This window comes from Capricornis sumatraensis, chromosome 14 (genome assembly GCF_032405125.1).
Source record: "Capricornis sumatraensis isolate serow.1 chromosome 14, serow.2, whole genome shotgun sequence".
Taxonomy (NCBI): Eukaryota; Metazoa; Chordata; class Mammalia; order Artiodactyla; family Bovidae; genus Capricornis; species Capricornis sumatraensis.
Window position 1 is genome coordinate 63,091,032 of NC_091082.1, and position 22,785 is coordinate 63,113,816.

General features: G+C 38.3%; 1 protein-coding gene across 2 annotated transcripts in view; it reads left to right on the forward strand.

The window, feature by feature from the left end:
• Positions 1–22,785, forward strand: part of RABGAP1L (RAB GTPase activating protein 1 like) — a 721,006-nt gene that overhangs the window by 396,928 nt on the left and 301,293 nt on the right. The gene's annotated exons all lie outside the window — the stretch shown is intronic.

The following is a 22,785-nucleotide window of genomic DNA, read 5'->3' on the forward strand; positions in this document are numbered from 1 at the left end:
GAGAGAGGCAAAGATGCTGAATAATGGTCCCATCACTTCATGGCAAATAGATGGGGAAACAATGGAAACAGTGACAGGCTTTACTTTGTTAGGCTCCAAAATCTCTGCAGATGGTGACTACAGTCATGAAATTAAAAAACACTTGCTCCTTTGAAGAAAAGCTATGACCAACCTCAACAGCATATTAAAAAGGAGAGACATTACTTTGCCAACAAGATCCGACTAGTCAAAGTTATGGTTTTTCCAGTAGTCATGTATGGATGTGAGAGTTGGACCATAAAGAAGGCTGAGCATCGAAAAATTGATGGTTTTGAACTGTGGTGTTGGAGAAGACTCTTGAGAGTCCCTTGGACTGCAAGGAGATCAAACCAGTCAATCCTAAAGGAAATCAATCCTGAATATTCAACACTGGAGGGACTGATGCTGAAGCTGAAGCTCCAATACTTTGGTCACCTGATGTGAAGAGCTAAATCATTAGAAAAGACCCTGATGCTGGGAAAGATTGAAGGCAGGAGAAGGGGACAACAGAGGATGAGATGGTTGAATGGCATCACCGACTCAATGGACATGAGTTTGAGGAAGCTCCGTGAGTTGGTGATGGACAGGGAAGCCTGGTGTGCTGCAATCCATTAGGTCACAGAGAGTCGGACACCACTGAGCAACTGAAAACCAACAGCAAAGGTATTGAGATACTTTTGGGAAAAGATGCTGACTTTGTTTTTTCACACACTGAGTTTGAGGTACCTGTAGGGCAACCAGGTGGAGATGCTCAGTAGGCAATTTAAAATGTAGGTCTGAAGCCTGGAGACATAATTTGAGAATCATTTATGAATGGCTTAAAGGTTAGGCCTTATATGTAAATACAAAATCAAAAGGATAGTGTTGGTTAAAAAGGAAAAAGTTTGAAAATATGAAGTTAATATAAGTTATATGAGGTTTTGCTGGCAAAAGAGGCTGAGAAACTGTAAAGAGATGAGAGGACCATTAGATAAGTGGTATTCAGGAGCCTGTCGGGGAGGAGGTTCAAGAAGAAAGAAATGGATTATAAAATAAATAAGTCCTGAAGATGTAACATACAGCATGGTGACTATAGTTAATAATAGTAACTTGTACATTTAAGGATCACTAAGAGAGTAGATCTTAACAGTTCTCATCATACACACACAAAAGGAAGGAACATTTAGCTTTCTCAAATGCTGTCTACTTTACACAGTGTGAACACTGACAATTAGCCTTTGTGCTTGACAATTTAAAGGTCATTGCAACCTCTAAGCAGTTTCAGTGGAATGTTGAGGGCAGAATCCATAAGGTGTTTTGAAGGAGGGTGTCTTTGAAGATAAGATAGAGTTCAGTTTGTTACAGAGAGACTTACTTTCCTTAAGTCTTTCCTGTCTTAATGCTAGAACTTTTTCCTTTAAGCATTTCTAACCCATGGTGTGTCATTGTTTAAAAATTATGTGTGTCTTTTTAATCCATTGTTGGTCTTTTCATAACCAAAACTAGCATTGCAAACTACAGCATCTGTATTATACATGTTGAAAGTGAAGAAAATGAAAGCCGATCAGTTGTGTCCAACTCTTTGCGACCCCATGGACTGTGTCCATGGAATTCTCCAGGCCAGAATACTGGAGTGGGCAGCCTTTCCCTTCTCCAGGGATCTTCCCAACCCAGGTCTCCTGCATTGCAGGTGGATTCTTTATAAGCTGAGCCACAAGAGAAGCCCAAGAATACTGGAGCGGGTAGCCTATTCCTTCTCCAGTGGATCTTCTCGCCCCAGGAATCGAACTGAAGTCTCCTGCATTGGAGGCAGATTCTTTACCAGGCAGATTCTTTATCCTGAGCTATCAAGATAGCTGATATTTTGAAGTCTCAAATTATGTAAATCTCTAAGTCCTTACACAAAAAGGATTTATATCAGATTCTATTTATAAAGTCCTTTCACTAGTGCATTAAGTTATATATTTCCCAAATGCTTTAATTTTTAAAATTAATTTATTTATTTTAATTGGAGGCTAAATACTTTACAATATTGTAGTGGTTTTTGCCATACATTGACACGAATCAGCCATGGGTGTACATGTTTTCCCCATCCTGAACTCCTTTCCCACCTCCCTCCCCATCCCATCCCTCAGGGTCATCCCAGTGCTCCAGCCCTGAGCACCCTGTCTCATGCATTGAACCTGGACTGGCGATCTGTTTCACATATGACAATATACATGTTTCAGTGCTATTCTTTTCAAGTCATCCCACCCTCGCCTTCTCCCACAGAGTCCAAAAGACTGTTCTTTACATCTGTGTCTCTTTTGCTGTCTTCCATATAGGTTCCCAAATGCTTTTAAAAGGAAATAGCCATTCAGAAAAAATGAGGGGACTTCCGTGACAATCCAGTGGTTAAGACTCTGCCCTTCTACTGCAGGGGACACAGGTTCTGTCCCTAGGCAGGGAACCCCATATGCCTGTTCAGTGTGGTAGGAAAATAAAAAGAAAACACACAAATCTTTTTTTTTTTTTAAGAAAAAATGAACTTGTCTTGCTCAGTGAAGAATGTATATCATCTAGCTTACCAGCTGTGTTTTGTTCTGTAGCTGTTTGAAGGTAGTTGATCTTAATACAGCCATATGGATTGAAGCTAGGGTTTTTATATCTTTATCCCAGTATCCATGTTTTAGAGCCCATATTTGGCAACTCTGTCTCATGATTGTCCTAAAAATTCCTTTTCAAAGGAGTTAAATGCTCTCTTCTTCCCTGCTTATTTGTGTCTCATAAATATTAAACAGTATCAGGGCTCCTTGAAATCCTAGTGTGTTCTAAGGCAGTGGTAGTCAAACATTTTTGACCATCCCCAAATATAGATCTATGTTTGTCTGTCGGAAGCAGAAGTTTTCAGAACAGTTGGAGCAGTGGTAAAGAATCTGCCTGCCCATGCAGGAGACACAGGAGACGTGGGTTCAATCCCTGCATTGGGAGGATTCCCTGGAGTAGGAAATGGCAACCCTCTCCAGTATTCTTGCCTGGAAAATTCCATGAACAGAGGGGCCTGACGAGGTACAGTCCATGGGTTCCCAAAGAATTGTACATGAATGAGCACGCTCGCTCTTCCACACTGAACATCAAATCATTATCATGATTCAGAAATGGAGATTTGAAGTTCCCATGGCTTACAGAGAAATGCCAAGAATTGCCATATTTTTACTAACTCCCAGTCTTTTCACCATAACTCTATCTTAGAAGTTTTGGGTATGATCTGGTTGCCTGGTAGCATCCGAAGGCTTCAGCAGTTACCCAGCTTCCAGGTACTAAAATTACTGCGCTCATGCTATAGGAAAAAAGCAAAAGAATTTCAGACTTAATGATATCCACCATGAGTTGAATGCCTGTTATGTGCCAAGTACTATGATTGGCATGTATAATACCTAATCTTAAAAAAAATTCTGAAATTTAGAATTAGCATGTTTTGTTGGAAAAGTAGTGAGGATGAAGAAAACAAAGGTTAGAAACATTAGGTAACTGGTCCAAGATTATATACTTTTCAGTTGGCTTTAAAACCTAAATTTTTAAAAATTTAATTATTTTTTAATTGGTGGAAAATTGCTTTCAGTTTTGTGTTGGTTTCTGCTGTACAACAACATGAATCAGTCTTAATTTTATTAATATATATCCCTTCCCTCCTAAGTCTCTCTCTGCTCCCCCCATCCCATCTCTTGAGGTCATTATAGAGGGCCAGACTGGGCTCCCTGTGTTACTTAGCAAATTCCCACTAACTGTTTTACACATAATAGTGTATTTATGTCAATGCTACTTTCTCAGTTTGTCCTACTCTCACCTTCCCATTGGAAGGACTGATGCTAAAGCTCCAATACTTTGGCCATCTCATGCAAAGAGCTGACTCATTGGGAAAGACTCTGGTGCTGGGAAAGTTTAAAGGTAGGAAGGGAAGGGACTGACAGAGGATGGGATGATTGTATGGCATCATTGACACAATGGAATGAGTTTGAGCAAACTCTGGGAGATAGTGAAGAACAGGGAAACCTGGCATGCTGCAGCCTGTGGGGTCACAAACAGTTGGACGTGACTTAGCAACTGAAGAACAATGTCTTCCCCTGCTGTGTCCGCAAGTCTGTTCTCGTATATATTCCATATATATGATACTTATTTTTATTTTTCTGACTTACTTCGCTATGTATTACAGGCTCTAGGTTCATCCACCTCTGACTCAAATTTGTTTCTTTTTGTGGCTTAGTAATGTTCATTGTATAAATGTACCACAACTTCTTTATCCATTCATCTGTCAGTGAACATCTAGATTGCTTCGTTCTGACTGTTGTAAATAGTGCTGCAATTTGAGGTACATGTGTCTTTTAGAGTTGTGGTTTTTCTCAGGGTATATGCTCAGTAATGGAATATATGATAAGGAATCTGAATGCAATGCCAGAGACCCAGCTTTGATCCCTGGGTCGAGAAGATCCCCTGGAGAAGGGAATGGCAACCCACTCCAGTATTCTTGCCTGGAGAATTCCATGGACAGAGGAGCTTGGCAGGCTATAGTTCATGGAGTCACAAAGAGTCAGACACCCTGAGTGACTAACATGGTAGGTTTACTCCTAGTTTTTTAAGGAATCTCCATACTCTTCTCCATAGTTGCTGCATCAGTTTACATTCCCACCAGCCGTGCAGGTGGGTTCCTTTTTCTCTACATCCTCTCCAGCATTTATTGTTCATAGATTTTTTTTTTTTTATGATGGCCATGCTGGCTGGTATGGGGTAAATCTTTTTTATGGTTTTGATTTGCATTTCTCTAATAATAAGCAATGTTGAGCCCAGGATGAGATGGCTGGATGGCATCACGGACTCGATGGACGTGCGTCTGAGTGAGCTCCGGGAGATGGTGATGGACAGGGAGGCCTGGCGTGCTGCGATTCATGGGGTCGCAAAGAGTCGGACACGACTGAGCAACTGAACTGAACTGAACTGAACTGAGCATCTTTCCATGTGTCTATTGGCCATCTGTATGTCTTCTTTGCAGAAATGTCTGTTTTTGTCTTTTGCCGTTTTTTTGATTGGATCATCTGTTTTTCTGATACTGAGCTATATGAGCTGCTTATATATTTTGGAAATTAGTTCTTGGGCAGTTACTTGGTTTGCAGTTATTTTTGCCCATTTTGAAGGGTTGTGTTTTCATCTTGTTTACAGTTTCCTTTGCTGTGTAAACACTTTTAAGTTGTATTAGATCCCATTTAATTTTGTTTTATTTCCGTTACTCTGGGAGGTAGGTCAGAAAGTCTTGCTGTGAATTACGTCAGAGTGTATTGTATATGTTTTCCTTTAAGAGCTTGATAGTTTTGGACGTTAAAGTCCTTAATCCTTTTGAGTTTCTTTGTGTATGGTGTTAGGAAGTGTTCTAATTTCATTCTTTTACATGTAGCCATCCAGTTTTTCCAGCATCACTTATTGAAGAAGCTGTCTTTTCTCCATTGTTTCTTGCCTCGTTTGTCAAAGATAAGGTGCCTATAGGTGCATTGTGGTGAAGCAAATGAACCCAGAGCCTCTTATACAGAATGAAGTTAAGTCAGAAAGCGAAAAACCAGTATCATATAGTAACACATATGTATGGAATCTAGAAAGATGGTATGGAAGAAACTAGTAGAAAATAGACTTGTGGACACAGAAGCGGAAGGTGAGGATAGAACAAATTGAGAAAGTAGCATTGACATATATATATACACTCAAATAGTGCGAAGTTGCTGAATAACACAGGGAGCCCAGTCTGGTGCTCTGTGATGACTTTGAGGGGTGGAATATGGGGAGGGAAGGGAAGGATGGGAGATAAAATTATGACTGATTCACATTGTTGTATGGCAGAAACAACACAAAACTGCAAAGCAATTTTGTACCAGTTAAAAAATAAAATAAAAAAAAATTAAGTCTATCTTACCTGAAAAAAGAATATTTAAGAAATGGATGCTAACATTTATTTACTTAAAATTTTAATTAAAAAATCATTTAAAATATGCAACCCATAAATTTTCATTTTTCCTGAATTGGAATTCTATGTAAAGGCTGCTTGTCCCCAGGCCACCATACCCACCAAGCCTTTCAAGTTGTTCTGATACTTCATCATATCAATATTTGGTATGTGAATATCAGGGGCGATATATTGTCTTTTGATAAGGCAGAGTAGAGTACTAAAAACTCAGGTGCAGGCTTATGTCATTTGCTAATTTTGAAGCCGTTTTCTTCTTAGACCAGACAAGTTTTTCAGATGCTCATTGATCAAGTTTTATTTGGCATTTGAGCAGAGGAGAAACAATGTTGACTAAGTAAACATTCTGAGCCGTCTTTGTCTTCTATGCACTGAGAAGAATCTTTATCTGTTCCCTGCCTTCATGTCTGCAGGGACCTCAGATCAATCTGCTATATCTTAATTTGATCTTATTTTCCAGGCCATCAACTCAGTTTTTCTGTCCCTCACAGGCTTGGTATTCACACTAATAATGGTGTCTGTCCATTGTTATCTAGATGTCCTCATTTTCCTCTCAGTCTTTTATAGTTTTGAACAGATCTTTCTAATTCTGTTCATATCAATATCTCTGACTTTTAACTAATCTTTTCTCAATTTTTAAGTAAATGTAATACAGCTTTTTTGAGAAGTCATATGTGACTGGTTTCTATCAAATATGGTACCTTCCTGGGTCGGGAAGATCCACTGGAGGAGGCATAGGCTACCCGCTCCAGTATTCTTGGGCTTCCCTTGTGGCTCAGCTGATAAAGAATCCACCTGCAATGTGGGAGACCTGGGTTTGATCCCTGGGTTGGGAAGAGCCCCTGGAGAAGGGAAAGGCTACCCACTTCAGTATTCTGGCCTGGAGAATTCCATGGACACAGTCCATGCGGTCACAAAGAGTTGGACACAACTGAGCGACTTTCACTTTCACTCAAGCAAGTATTTAAAAGCAACTTAAACAGAATAATATGAGAGCAGTACTCAGAAACTGATCTGCCCAGTACTGTGATAATAGTCATCTGGATAAGACTGCCAGATTTAGCAAAAATATAAATATAGGATGCCCAGTTAAATATTAATTTCAGATATAAAAATGATGTTTTCAAGTAACAAGTCAGTCAGTCCTGTGCAATATGAAATCACAAGCAGTTGAACTAGGCATCCTGTATTGTATGTGGGAACCCAGAAGCTGGGGCAGAACACAGTAGTTTCTAACCCTTCTTGAATTATGAAATTTTAAAACAACTAAAGCTCACATTATAGTTGAGCACATCGGATTAAATGTATTTTTTATATGACACTGATTTTTATACTAGTTGCCCTATTTAATCATTCAGTAAAATACAGTAAAAAAGCGAACAAGTCAGGAGTTCTGCTCATGAAGTATTGTTGAGCCCTCCTTCCCTCCAGTACCATTCTCTGCTGCTCCTCCCCTTTGCCCACATGGCCTTGATCTCTCTGGGGGTAATCACATAGTGGTATTGTGATATCTGCTTTCAAGGTTAAAGCCAGACCACTTTTTTTTGCCTCATTTACCTCATCCCATCTCCATCTCTTTCCTTACACTTAGAAGTTGTAGATATTCCTCCAGTAGCAAATGCAGAGGTGTCCTCTTGACTGATATCTGGGGTCAGAGTGCTATATCTTTGTTGTTTAAAGAATCAAAATCCTTTCCCTCTCTGTGGCTCTCAGATTTGCTATGTTTGTGACAATGTCTTGGTCCTACTATCCCCATCATGTTTCAGGGCTGTGTTATTTACCATTGTGATCTTGAACACGTTATTACAGCCATAGCATGAAATGCCAGCTCAGTGGCTCCTTAGGCAGTTGCAGGAAACACTATCTTCATAAAGCATTTCAGCCTCTGCTAGGTTGAAGATAGATTTAAGTAAAATGTGTGCTTTCTGATGATCATGATAAATCTGTGTATAGACTTCTTTGATTCTCTTCTGTGTATCAGGAAGTTAGCATTACGAACTAAAATGTGATGACTTACTCCAGAGTTACCGCCAAGTAGCCCCTGAAAAAGCAGGGTTTTGAATGAGACTATCTATTTCTTGTTGGTAAAAATGTTAGCCATGGATTTGGTGATGATAGATAACATCCTTCCTTATGGTGGTTTTTTTATCATTCTTGTTCCCAAGGAGCTCAAAGCATTTCACAGGGCAGATATGAGTGACCAAGCACAGAAAATTTACCCCAGTCTAGTTTTAATTTGTGGCTCAGTATGGGACATGACCCACCCTTTACTTAAGTAGAAATACAAGCTCTTTCTTTATTCTCTGCCCGTCTGCTTTGGTTGACCATTTTCTTGTGTCATAGAATCATTTATTACACAGGTATTTTTGTTTAGCCCCTACTGCATAGGGTACTGTATGGGTTACTATAAGGCACCATCTTTAGTGACCAAGCTGTCTTACCCCAAGGCAATATATAGTAAGTTTTAGTTAAGTCTGTAGAAGTTGGTATTATCAGAGCATAAGGGAAGAGGGTATTATTTTAATTTTGGATCATCAGGAACGTACCAGGGAAAAAGTCTGATATGATCCTTTATAAATGGACAGGATTTCAGAAGGGAAAAATGTGGGAAGTAGGGTCATCCAAGAGAGCGGAAAGTGCACAAAGGCATTAAAACTTGAAAGAACAGTGAAACTTTGGGACATGAGATGTGATTCAGATGGAATAGAATAAGGATTTGTTTCTATTAGAGGATAGCAGGTGGGACCATACTGTAGATGGATTTGAATGCTGCTGCTGCTGCTGCTAAGTCGCTTCAGTCATGTCCAACTCTTTGTGACCCCATAGATGGCAGCCCACCAGGCTCCCCCATCCCTGGGATTCTCCAGGCAAGAATACTGGAGTGGGTTGCCATTTCCTTCTCCAATGCAGGAAAGTGAAAAATGAAAGTGAAGCTGCTCAGTCGTGTCCGACTCCTAGCAACCCCATGGACTGCAGCCTACTAGGCTCCTCCGTCCATGAGATTTTCCAAGCAAGAGTACTGGAGTGGGTTGCCATTGCCTTCTCTGGGGTTTGAATGGTACCTAGGAGTAAAACAGTGCTTTATCACTATAGCATATAAAATGGATAAGCAATAAAGACCTACTGTATAGCACAGGGGACTACATCCAATATGCATCATTTTGTTCTATGTCTGAAACTAACACAATATTGCAAATCAGCTGAACTTCAATTTTAAAAAAAAGCTATGTATTACCAAAAAATAAATAGTAAAACATTTGTGATACTATGGAAAAACAGTGACAACAAAACAACAGTGCAGTGCTTTAGGCAAATAAGTATTGCACAGCCTGATTGAAAGAGAGAAAATCTGTGAATGATTTAGAGGCCATGGAAAGAGCCTGAGCTTAAAGCGATAATATCCTTAACTCTGGTGATGGTCCAGAAAACAAATATGTTCTGCCTGACCTAAATAATGCTTGGTTTCTCTGAGGAATAATATTATTTTCATATTGTGAACTAGTTACAAATTGTACCTAAGTACCCTGCAAGATAGGAACCATTATGTGTATATAACTTACAAACACTTAAAGCTCTGGAAAATGAAAGATCTTTTATTTGTAGTTTTGTTGTTCTGCTCAGTTGCTCAGTCATGTCCGCCTTTTTGCAACCCCATGGACTGTAGCCCACCAGGCTTCTTTTTCCATGGGATTTTCTAGGCACGAATACTGGAGTGAGTTGCTGTGAGTTGTTTAGCTGTAGTGAGTTTCCTCCTCCAGGGGATTTTCTGGACTCAGGGATCAAACCTGGGTCTCTGAGCCTCCTGCATTGACAGGCAGATTGTTTACCACTGCTCCAGAACTAAGCCTAAATAAAAAAGCAGCGCTAGACAAACACCTGGGAAGAAACCTTTCAGCTGCCATAGCGCTGAGTTAAGTTGAAGTAACTTCCACAAATGTCCATTTAATAGATGAGAAATAAATGGAGTTACTTTTACAATTTCTTAATGTTTATAGAAGTTGCACTTTCTTTCCCTTCATTAGAAATTCTGACTTTATTTTTTTAGTTTATTTATTTTTCAGTTGAAGGATAATTGCGTTACAGAATTTTGTTGGTTTTTGCCAAACATCAACATGAATCAGCCATATGTAATGTATGTCCCCTTCCTCTTAAACATACCTCCCATCTCCCTTCCCATTAGCCCTCTAGATTGTCACAGAGCCCCACCTTGAGTTCCCTGAGTCATACAGCAAAGTCCCCTTTACTATCTATTTTATATACGATAATGTAAGTTTCCATGTTCCTCTCTCCATCCATCTCACCCTCTCCTTCCTCCCCCATCCCCTGAGTCCATAAGTCTGTTCTCTATATATGTGTCTCGGTTGCTGCTCTGCAGAAAATTTCATCAGTACCATCTTTCTAGATTCCGTATATATGCATTGGTATACAATATTTATCTTTCTCAGAAATTCAGACTTTAAAAATCCTGTCTTAGCAACTTGGGTCTATTAGGAACAAATAACATAAAAATATGTGGGCAGTATAGCATTTAAATCAGAAACAAACATATGTTGATTAAAGCAGAGGAGATGTTTCAGAAGATGACAACCAATGAAAGAGGACAAGCAATGCACTCTTTCTTTCTCACTGTTTCTCTCTCTACTTTTTCATGCTAGTGTTATAGAACTTAAATAACTAGCTGCTCAAAAGATAGAAAAAATTCTCATTTTGTGAGTATCATATTCTTATGAAATAGAAGGTGTTAGTCTTTCCAAAGGATCTTAAAATCGAAGAAGAGAGGATCTCTGTCTTCCTTTGATTGAATTAAGACTAATAAAGAAACTGAACCTATTAAATACTATAATCCAGAGTTACAGTGAATAGGAAACAATTTCCTGATTGTTGTCTAATATTGATCTCAGTCTAATACTGCAAGCTATTTTATTGAGAAGGAGTTAACATGTAAACTATAAAGGATACTTCAGATTTCTAAAACATCATACTTAATGTAATTTGCTTCTTCTAACAGGGTTTTGAACACATTAATTATGTAATTCATTTCCTCTCACTTTTAAAGTAAAAAGACTAATAATTTAAAAAATGCAGCACTTGAATGTGTCTTTAATCTTTTATCAATTTTCATATAAAATGAGGTAAAACTCAGTGAGTAAACTCCAGATAGCTTTTCATAATGATGATTTTTGGCAATTGCAATAGTGATAGAATTTCTAACTTCTATTTTAAGATAGATCCATTCTGATTTTTTGTAGTTTATATAATATCTGTAATTATTCTCATGTGTCTCCTTTGATAGTAGGAGCAAGAACATTTTGGTATGCATTTTGCTGTGAAATTTTGGTTTGGAAGTCTATAACTCCTTATCTTTGGTTTGGTGCAAATTATTTCCTTTTGTCACTGCTCTTGACTAAATGAGGTTAGAAGAGAATTGAAAACTCAGATTTAAAATTATATAACTTTTAACTTGAGTGTCTTCATCATAAAGCATATATATATATGCTTCCCATGCCTGCTTCCCTTATTCTGATTCATTCAGCACCCATTTATGAAGCACCTACTAAAGTCTTAGGCCACCAGGGAAACAAAGACAAGTAAGACCTGATTGTCTACCTGGAGGTGGCACTCAAATGGGGATATTCAGACATGGGTACCAATTAATTAGAAAAGCACAGTGGAAGACTGGAGGACAAATTGATTTAGGGAGAAAAAGAGGGGAGACTTCTAGAATAACTCTTTCCATGTCAGCTTAGGCATGGGAATTCATTCCACTGAGAATCAGAATATAGGAAATTCTGAATTGAGTTTTTGGCTTGTTTTGGATGTGGATTGGTAAGTCTGTTAGACCAGTAGTTCCCAAATAACAATTAGTGGACTTTAGCTCAAGGACAGATAGATCTTTGTTAAAAATACAGATTGCCTGGAAATGCTTAGAGATATTGGTAGATTATATCTAGGTGAAATCTGGGTATTTAGCTTCAGAAATAAATTATCAGATGATTCTGATAACCAGTATGGTTTGGCTTCTACTTTAGTAAAGATCCAGGAGAGAGAAGACAGATGGTAGTTGAAGTTACAGAGATGGACGTGGTTTCCCAGGGAGAGCGTGGAGAGTGAGCACAGAACAGTGCTAAGGATGTGACACCGTCAGATAAGGAGTGGGCAGAGGAGGAGTCAGCAAGGAAACTAAAAAAGCAATATACTGTGTCAAGGAGCTGGGATATATTTACCTAGACCTTCCAAGTCTTAGAATAGTAATGTTCATCTGTGAGTCCATATAGAGGAAAGCAGTGCCGAATAAGTCTTTAGTTTCTACTCATTATTTGGGCTTATTCCAAAAGGGATTAATCAGATTTCAAATGTACCATGTTGCAAAAAGGATTGTACTACTTACAGAGAAATCTGTTGGAGAAACAAAAATTGACCCTCTTGAATAGAGAATTATGAATAGAATATCAGAAAAGAAAGTTGCTATATTAACCAGAATATGTAAAACAAAAAAATACCTTATTGTACACTTTCTAGATTGAATTAGAATATTTAATTATTGAAGTAACCTTTGTTATTGAGAACTAGAAGTTTTATAGTCTATCAGGAACAAATTGTTCTGTTCTTGCCCCTTCCTATTTTATTTTTATTGTCATCAGTGCATCTTCTAGTCCTACTTGAGTAAAATCTTATGTTAATGGAAACATGTATTGTTACAAAAAGGAATAAAATGGCAATTATGTAACCTGATTTGATACAAAAATGGACTTTTTCAAAACCCACACTCCAGTATAGAGTAACTTTATTGATCATAAAGGATTTTAAAATATGCATATTATTCACATTTACTTAGGGTTGTTATTATAGTTTGGGCTTCCCAGGTGGTGTTAGTGGTAAAGAATCCACCTGCCAATGCAGGAGACATAAAAAAACTCAGGTTTGATCCCTGGGCCAGGAATATCCCATGGTGAAGGGAATGCCTATTCACTCCATTATTCTTGCCTGGAGAATCCCCATGGACAGAGGAGCCTGTCAGGCTACAGTCCATGGGGTTGCAAAGAATCAAACATGACTGAAGCAGCTTAGCATGTAGTTTCTGTTTACTTATACTCACTCTCCTGTGAAGTTCCAGATGATCCTTTATACAAGTTATAGGATCATATCCATAGTTGTGTGACCCATTTTAATTTAATGGGCTTTACTGATTACATAGAGGTTTTTGAGAAACTCAGTGAACAGATGGCCAAACGGTCAATCATAGACCAACATTTTTAACATTTGAGGTTCTACATTAAAGGTGAGTTTTTAAAAAGTCATCAGAATTGACATAGTATTGGAAGACTATTTTGTTGTGAATAATATGTTGTCAAAGACTAAAAGAAAGGCAATGATTCATATCTTTGAATAGAGGAAATTTATTGGTGAGAATATGACAATGAAAACTTTTATTTGTTGATGGCCTACTTGTCAGAATTTAACCAGTTTCAAAGTTAAGAGAGGGAACATAATCCACCCAAGACTGTCCTTGCTTCTAACACTAATTGTGTCAAGGTGTTAACCAAAGTCACCCTCAGGTTCAGTAATTCACTAGAAACAATCGCAAAACTCCATGAAAGCTGTAATACTAATGTGTGTGTGTGCATGCTTAGTCTCAGTCGTGTCTGAATCCTTGCAACCCTGTGGACTGCAGCCTGCCCGGCTCCTCTGGGTGACATCATATTACAGCTATAGGATACAGATTAAAGCTTGCCAAGGGATGAAGGATGTTGGGCAGACTCCACAAGAAGTGCCAGGCATGGTGCTTCCTTTGTCCTTTCCCCATGGAGTCATGGACCATGTAGTTTCCTGACATCAGTATGTGAACATGTGCTGGGAGTATTGCCAGTTAGTAAAGCTCACTTGAATCTTGTCCAGAGTTGTTATAGGGGCTTGTTCATGTAATGTTTATATGACTGACTTTAGCCTCCAGCCTCTCCATAGATAGAACTAATACTCTGTGCTTCAAAAACCCCATGATGAGTCACATTGCTAGGTTATTAGGTGGTCATGCCCACGTGCAAACAAAGAATTCTTATTAGACTTGATATCACAGGGGCCTAGAGATCACCTCCTAGAGTCCAATGGCAAAAGCCAGTCCTTTTTTTTGGGTAAGGTTGATCTTCACTACACAGCGGTTCTGCAGATGAGGCTCAGCTGAAACAAAGTTTCAGAGTTCACAAAACTGACTACAGATACCATAGCAGATGAAATAACTCCTTGTTGTTTGCAAGATTAAGTTAAAACATCTTCATTCAAGATTAACTTCCCATAGTTTAGATCCCACTCAACTTGCCCTTTTATAAATTTCCTTCTCTAGTCAGAATCATATTTCCTGGGCATGCCAAGTGCTTTCCTGCTTTGCAGCCTCTACTCACACCACAGTTGTCAATGTGTTCTCTTGAGATCATTCAGCTTTGTTGAGACTATCTTGTCCACAATGTTCAGCCTAGTCTCCATCTCCTACAGAAGGCGATTTTTCACCATTTTATCCCTTCTATAATCACTTTCTTTACTGAATTCCTATAGCCAACATTACTCATATCATTTACTTGGCTGTTAGAATCTGTTTCCTTCCATTTTGTCTTTACAAGTAAGTATTAACCTGTAGCAATTTAGGGACATTATGGACTATGTCTTATACCTTTTTGATCCTGTAGATCCTAATACAGTGTCTCACCCATGATGTTAAATAAATATTTGAATGGTAAGCTTTCATATAGACACATGTAACTAGGAACACGTATTCAAATATATTAAGTGAAACATCTTATAACAGTAATCTCATTTATCCTAACAAATTTCTGAGGTAGCCAAGTTAATCCAGGAGAGTATCAGAGTTATGTTTAAGAATTCATTGAAGACATCTGCAAACATAAAGGTCAGCAAAATGCTGGAGAATGTTCAGAAAAATATTGGCATCCTGCTCTACCTCAGGGCCTTTCCTACAAAGCTTTTTCTTTAAATATTTGAATTCTTACTCAGAGAAGCAAAACCACTCTACCTGAAATACCATCCTATTCCTCACTATATCTTATTTTATTTTTATAGTACTTTTCACTAAACAGTATTATATACTTGGTTTTTTATGTAATGAAAGTTACTCTTACACAATGGTTAGTAAATATATAGCCCTTAAAATTTTTATTTATCTTAAAAGAGTTTAAAGGACTGTTTTGATAAATTTTATAATTAATGATTTAAAAAATAATGCAAAGTTAGAAATAATCTAACTTTGGAAAATAGTATTTTCCAATCTGAACTAACAGAGTTCAGTTGTTGTGCTTCATGTTAACAAGAGTTGCAGAATTTATCATTGCCCATTGACACGAGTTTCCAAGACTGTCAAGTACACCAGTTGAACCTTTATTTTGAGACAATGAGTGGTCAGCGGTCCTGGGAATGAGGGCATATCCAAATATGGCCAGAGATGCATTTGGAGTCTAAAAGTAACCCCAGATTTTCATCATGATGAGGTACCTGACCTGGATTCCCTAGGATTTCAGGGAAATCCAGGCTGTTCTCATAGGCTACAGTGCTTCTCAGTCTTACTAGTCCCAAAGAAATGCTTTATTCTAATCACATAATTCCTGCTGCATTCCCTGAAGTCCCTTCAAGATTAAGGTATTCATTATGGATATTGACTGGTCTTGTGAAGACAGTACTTCCTCTTCCCTCACTTCCGCTGCTGTTTGTTCTCACCATTGCTACTTCCCCTAAGAGATTTCCTTCTAGTTGAAGCCAGAATATGGCTTATATTTTTGACCTTTGTGTCAGGCTTTGATTCTGAGACATCTGGCAGCATGTTTGTGCAGTGCCCGGGAAGCAGCTTGCTAACAATATGGTTAAGTTGTCATTTATTGCTTTGCTTCCATATTACCCTGCTAATGCTGAGACTCCCCTCGCCCATATTCAAGAAATGAAGGCTGACAGTGATCCAGCCTTTTTGTGTTACTGTTTCTAGCTCATGATTTTAGTAGCATGTTTGAAACTAGAATGAACTTTTTATGTTTTCTCCTTTCATCTCTGCTTCTTTGGAATTTTGGCAAACATCAAGGCAAATAAATCAGAGCCACCACTGCAAACCCATCTGCTTTCAGGGACATGTAAGCTGACTCGTTTGTGATGTTTCTCCACAAATCTAGCTCCAGCATAGAGCTAAAGGAGGATCCCTGTGGAGTAAGAATAGAAGGCATGTTTTAAGGTCAATTTTTTTTCCTTAGGCTCTGAATCATTTATCTGCTGACTGCTTGTGGCTACGCTTGGTCTGCATTGGTGTCTCTAATAATACAAGTTGACATGGTACTTAAAAGTTGAAATGAAAAGTGAAAATTCACTTCTAGTTGGGATTTGACAATAGAGATTCATAAGAAAAGGTGCAGCGAGAGTTGTAAAAATGTAGCAAATCAGAGTACAGCCAAAGGTGTTTGTTTATCAGGACATAACTTTTAAACTTCATCTGGTGCTACAGTCACATGTGACAACACTCATCCTCACTAGAATACCTTTCCAGTTGTTGACAGCCTAGAAATTGTTCCATAAAAAATAATAAGATATGGTCATCCAAACCCGTCTTCCTGATACTTGTTGACACTTCAATGCTGTATTCATTTCTTTCTCACAACAAGCAAGTAAGTGATGATTGTCTCCAAAGAAGAATTAAGAGGATTAGAAAGATGTCAGAATATATACAATATACTGGAAGAAAACTTTCATAATCCTCTTGATACCCAGCTGTAAATTGTCTCCACTTAAGATGATCAAGAGTTAATTGAGATACTTATCATACCTCTTAGCAATGGTTTTAAACTGATCTTCAACAAACTGAATTATATATCCTTTGTCAGCCCATGGATTTTATCACACTAGAGATTGATGTATTGTTAAAGATAAGTTTTATTTTATGACTTAGCTATATGAAAAGAAAGAAAATCCTTAAAGGATAAACTCAATAGAAATTTCATTTCTGTGTGGTGATAGTATCAGAGGAGTGTGGTTCAAGGAAGAAAGAAAAGACTTTCTTTCAAACTTCTCACTACTGTTTATGCTCTGAGTCTGCTTGTATGTGTGGCCCAAGCTGATGCGTCCCTAGGCAGGATAGAAGATGATCTCAAGGACTTTGCCTACCAATGATTTTCATGATGGTGACGGTCCAGCAGGGAGACTTGTATTAGAAACGGTGGCATTTGTTCTGTCCCTAACCATGACTTCAATCTCTCGCTGATCCTCAGATGCTGAATTCTGAAGTAAAGAATGAAAACGGTAACTGTTCTGGCAAATTTAGCTTCTGCTGTACTCTGTGTTTACCAATCTTCTTTCAGGGTATATTTTTTTCTTGCATGAATATATGCAAAGCTGGAGCCAGAGTGTTCACACTGGCGTTAGTGGCCCCAGCATAGCATATTGGGTTAAACATCACTTTATCTAAATAATTGTTCACTTTTGCTTTTCATCGTGGACTGATAGAAACCAGGATAATATCAGACATAATATACATAAGATGCCTGATAGAAAATTTAGAAGAGGGTGTATATGCATTGGTGCATCATCACGCTGAAAGCTCAAAAGGAATTGTTTTCATAATCACAATGTTTATGATATCTGAAGAAAAACAGTGATTTATTTCATTATTTAAAGTGTGCAAATACAGAAGTTCAGTTCAGTTCAGTCGCTCAGTCGTGTCCAACTCTTTGTGACCCCGTGAATCGCAGCATGCCAGGCCTCCCTGTCCATCACCAACTCCCAGAGTTCATTCAGAGCCGCATCCATCGAGTCAGTGATGCCATCCAGCCATCTCATCCTCGGTTGTCCCCTTCTCCTCCTGCCCCCAATCCCTCCCAGCATCAAAGTCTTCTCCAGTGAGTCAACTCTTTGCATGAGGTGGCCAAAGTACTGGAGTTTCAGCTTTAGCATCATTTCTTCCAGAGAAATCCCAGGGTTGATCTCCTTCAGAATGGACTGGTTGGATCTCCTTGCAGTCCAAGGGACTCTCAAGAGCCTTCTCCAACACCACGGTTCAAAAGCATCAATTCTTCAGCGCTCAGCCTTCTTCACATGCCAACTCTCACATCCATACATGACTACTGGAAAAACCATAGCCTTGACTAGACGGACCTTAGTCGGCAAAGTAATGTCTCTGGTTTTGAATATGTTATCTAGGTTTCTCATAACTTTTCTTCCAAGGAGTAATTGTCTTTTAATTTCATGGCTGCAATCACCATCTGCAGTGATTTTGGAGCCCCAAAAAATAAAGTCTGACACTGTTTCCACTGTTTCCCCATCTAATTCCCATGGAGTAATGGGACCGGATGCCATGATCTTCGTTCTGAATGTTGAGCTTTAAGCCAACTTTTTCACTCTCCTCTTTTACTTTCATCAAGAGGCTCTTTAGTTCCTCTTCACTTTCTTCCAAAAGGGTGCTGTCATCTGCATCTCTGAGATTATTGATATTTTTCCCGCCAATCTTGATTCCAGCTTGTGTTTCTTCCAGTCCAGCATTTCTCATGATGTACTCTGCATAGAAGTTAAATAAGCAGGGTGACAATATACAGCCTTGATGTACTCCTTTTGCTATTTGGAACCAGTCTGTCGTTCCATGTCCAGTTCTAACTGTTGCTTCCTGGCCTGCATACAGATTTCTCAAGAGGCAGGTTAGGTGGTCTGGTATTCCCATCTCTTTCAGGATTTTCCAGAGTTTATTGTGATCTACGCGGTCAAAGGCTTTGGCATCGTCAATAAAGCAGAAATAGATGATTTTCTGGAACTCTCTTGCTTTTTCGATGATCCAGCAGATGTTGGCAATTTGATCTCTGGTTCCTCTGCCTTTTCTAAAACCAGCTTGAACATCAGGAAGTTCACGGTTCATGTATTGCTGAAGCCTGACTTGGAGAATTTTGGACATTACTTTACTAGCGTGTGAGATGAGTGCAATTGTGCAGTAGTTTGAGCATTCTTTGGCATTGCCTTTCTTTGGGATTGTCATGAAAACTGACCTTTTCCAGTCCTGTGGTCACTGCTGAGTTTTCCAAATGTGCTGGCATATTGAGTGCAGCACTGTCAAAGCATCATCTTCCAGGATTTGAAATAGCTCAACTGGAATTCCATCACCTCCACTAGCTTTGTTCGTAGTGATGCTTTCTAAGGCCCACTTGACTTCACATTCCAGAATGTCTGGCTCTAGATGAGTGATCACACCATCGTGATTATCCAGGTAGTGAAGATCCTTTTTGTACAGTTCTTCCGTGTATTCTTGCCATCTCGTCTTAATATCTTCTGTTTCTGTTAGGTCCAGACCATTTCTGTCCTTTATCGAGCCCATCTTTGCATGAAATGTTCCCTTGGTATCTCTAATTTTCTTGAAGAGATCTCTAGTCTTTCCCATTCTGTTCTTTTCCTCTATTTCTTTGCACTGATCACTGAAGAAGGCTTTCTTATCTCTTCTTGCTATTCTTTGAAACTCTGCATTCAGATGCTTATATCTTTCCTTTTCAAGGGTGTCTAAAAATAAATTCACCAAAATTTTAAACATCTGAACATGATCCTTAATGAAAAGAAGGAATAATAATTATTATTTTTATTTATTTCTGTAATGAGTATTCTCAGATTTAGGGACTTCACTGGTGGCTGACTGATAAAAAACCTGCCTGCCAGTGTAGGAGATAGTGGGTTTGATCCCTGGGTCAGGATGATCCCTTGCCGGAGGAAATGGCAATCCACTCCAGTATTCTTGCCTGGAGAATCCCATGAACCAGGGAGCTTGGCAGGCAACAGTCCATGGGGTCACAAAGAGTCAGACACAACTTAGCAATTACACAGATTAATGTGTTCACTTGATAATAGGCAGTGAACTAAGCACTTTACACACATTATCTTATTCTAAACAACATGAATTTGATATGACCATCCCAATTTAAAGATGAGGAAATTGAGTTTAGTGAGATTAAATAATTTGTCTGAGCTTCTGTAGTTGTTACGTGAAGTAGCCGGAAACAGAACCAATGAGTTTGACTGGCCCAAGAGCCACTAAGCCACCATATTGGACTGAAGATAGGAATGGGACATACATCCATGGGGAAGTAAATTGTGGGTAAAGTTGTGAGTCTCTAGATACTGGTGAATTCGCCACCTGTCAGGAAGTGAATTCTTCCCTCTTGTCATTCTAAGAATAATTGTAAGGACTTGAGACTGTTTATGGGGCCTTTCCAAAAAAATGACCTCATATCAATTTTGGTTGTGCTTATAAAATGTTTTTGGCAGTTACTTGGCTTCTTTTTTGTCTTCTGTTCATTTTATTTATTTCTTATAATTGGAATAAGTTTTAAAAAGGGATGAATATTGAAGAGAAAAATCATGTTGTCTTCCTTTTGCAATGTAGGTTTAGTGATTCCCTGACTCAAATACTTTAATGATTGAGTGGATAAATTCAGGGGATTAGATGTGGGTTCCTGAATATATACCATTCCTATTCTTAACAGTATGGGTAATTGGAAGATGGTTAACTTCAGCTTTTGCTTTGAAAACACTGTTATTTTCTCTAGCAATTTCATTCATCATAGTCTGTTTGTAAGAGGCTAGTGTACTTCTTGGGTCTTCCCTGATAGCTTAGTTGGTAAAGAATCCGCCTGCAGTGCAGGAGACCCCAGTTCGATTCCTGGGTTGGGAAGATTCTCTGGAGAAGGGATAGGCTACCCACTCCAGTATTCTTGGGCTTCCCTTGTAGCTCAGCTGGTACAGAATCCGCCTGCAATGTGGGAGACCTGGGTTGGGAAGATCCTCTGGAGAAGGGAAAGGTATTCTGGCCTCGAGAATTCCATGGACTTTATAGTCCATGAGGTTGCAAAGAGTTGGACATGACTGAGTGACTTTCACTTCACTTCAGTGTACTTCTTAACCTTCACTTACATGAAAGGCATCAATGAATAATGTAGCTAAAAATAGCTTATTTAGTTTATAAAGTAAAGTTGCAGAAATTGTTCCCTTAGCCAACTGAGAGCAATATGTAGGAAGAAAACTCTAGAAACACATATGTAGAAAGCATTTAAAAGTAATCATAGCAAGGTAAAGTTTATTAAGTGCAGAAAAGTCTATGATTTTTAATGGGTTATCCATAACATCTTACGGAAAACTCCGAGCAAGCTTTCTGCCCAACCCAATATTTTCATTTGATTTTGCCCCTTTACTTTTTAAAACAAACAAGGAAGATTCAACTATTCATAGAAAAAATTGAACAATATTATGCAGAGTTCTATCCTAGAAATTTTTGATCAATTTCTCTTTCTCTGAATCAGACTGTTGGCACCATTTAAACATAGCATGATACCAACAAAGTAGGCAGTTTCTAGGGAATATAGTCCAATGACTTCTTTCCCACAGCATCTTAGAAAGTGAAAAATGAGTTATCCTGTGAAGCAGTCGACACATGTTTGCCCCTAAAATAGTTCAACTTGGGAGGAGTAACATTTTCATTGGCTGTCTTTTTCAGAGTTTGTCAGTGGAGACTTAGTGAAAAGAAAACCCACTGAAGGAGGAAATCTGGACAGTGAAAACTCATCTGCCCAGCACCAGATCCCCCTGCTTAGACTCATATCAGACCAGATAAATCATGCCTTTTGTAATATATTTCCATATACATTGCCTTTATATTTACCTTGTTCTATATCCCCGTCTTAACCCCAGTAGTCTGTACCATTAGAAACTACATTGGCCATGATAAATGTAAACTTCCTATGTATTATTTTATTTAAGGTATGGCAATTTTTTGAAAGTTTCATTTTTATTTGTCTTTAGCATTCCATTCCTATAAGGCATCAGAATTTCGTCTGGAGTGATTTATAATATGTTTGGTGTTTGCTGGCAGATTTGGAACGTTTCAGTTTTAGTTGTTTCTCCACATGATATAAGATCTAATTACCACCCAGCGTGATATAGCAGGCTGAAATGAAAAAGGCAGCAAGAGACGGCACTGGCTTAACTTTAGAGCTCATCAGCTACTCCTCCTTGTATACCTTTCGGCTAGAAAAGAAAGAGAAATAGCATTTGTTAAAGTAACTCATATATTAAACATTTTTTTCCTTTCTAAATTGTAACTGAAAGAGGGGATTTGTTCAAATATGGAAACGATATTAAACCACTTTTAATTTGCATTAGTAATGATTGATGCTTCTTTAATTGTGGAGAATATTTTCATTATTGGGGTTGCTAGAAGTAGTCTCATTCTATTTTCTTGATACTTAAACAGATAAAACAAACATTGAGAAGAATAAAATCAAGTGAATGATTAATCATTTTTTTAAAGCTTAGAACTTACTCAGTTTTGAACTTTTAGATCCTAAATCTGTCTGGAAAAGAAAAGCCTCTAGATTTATATTTAAAGTGTATGTCATCTTAGGATGCTAGTTTGGGGGCGTTTTATATTCTGAAGCAAATGAGTTGGGTAATTTACCTATTGGGAGGAAAGATTGATAATATTTTGTATTTTTTAAATGACTGTGGTCTGAGTTTTCACATATCAGATTCTCTAAAAAGTCAGATAATATTTGGTTTGGGGCAGATGTGGAGAAACACAGACACTGTCATTGTTTGGATTATGTGTGTTACAACAACTCTGAAGGGAAAGTACCTTAAATGGAAAGGCATATATCCAGTATCCTAGCAGTTCCACCTCTAGGAATCTGTCTTGAACATGTATGTATGGAAATATTCCTAGTGATAATATTTGTGATATAAATAGAAAAAATATAAAATATAAGTGATAAGAAAATGTTAAATAAATTATGGTATGTCTATAT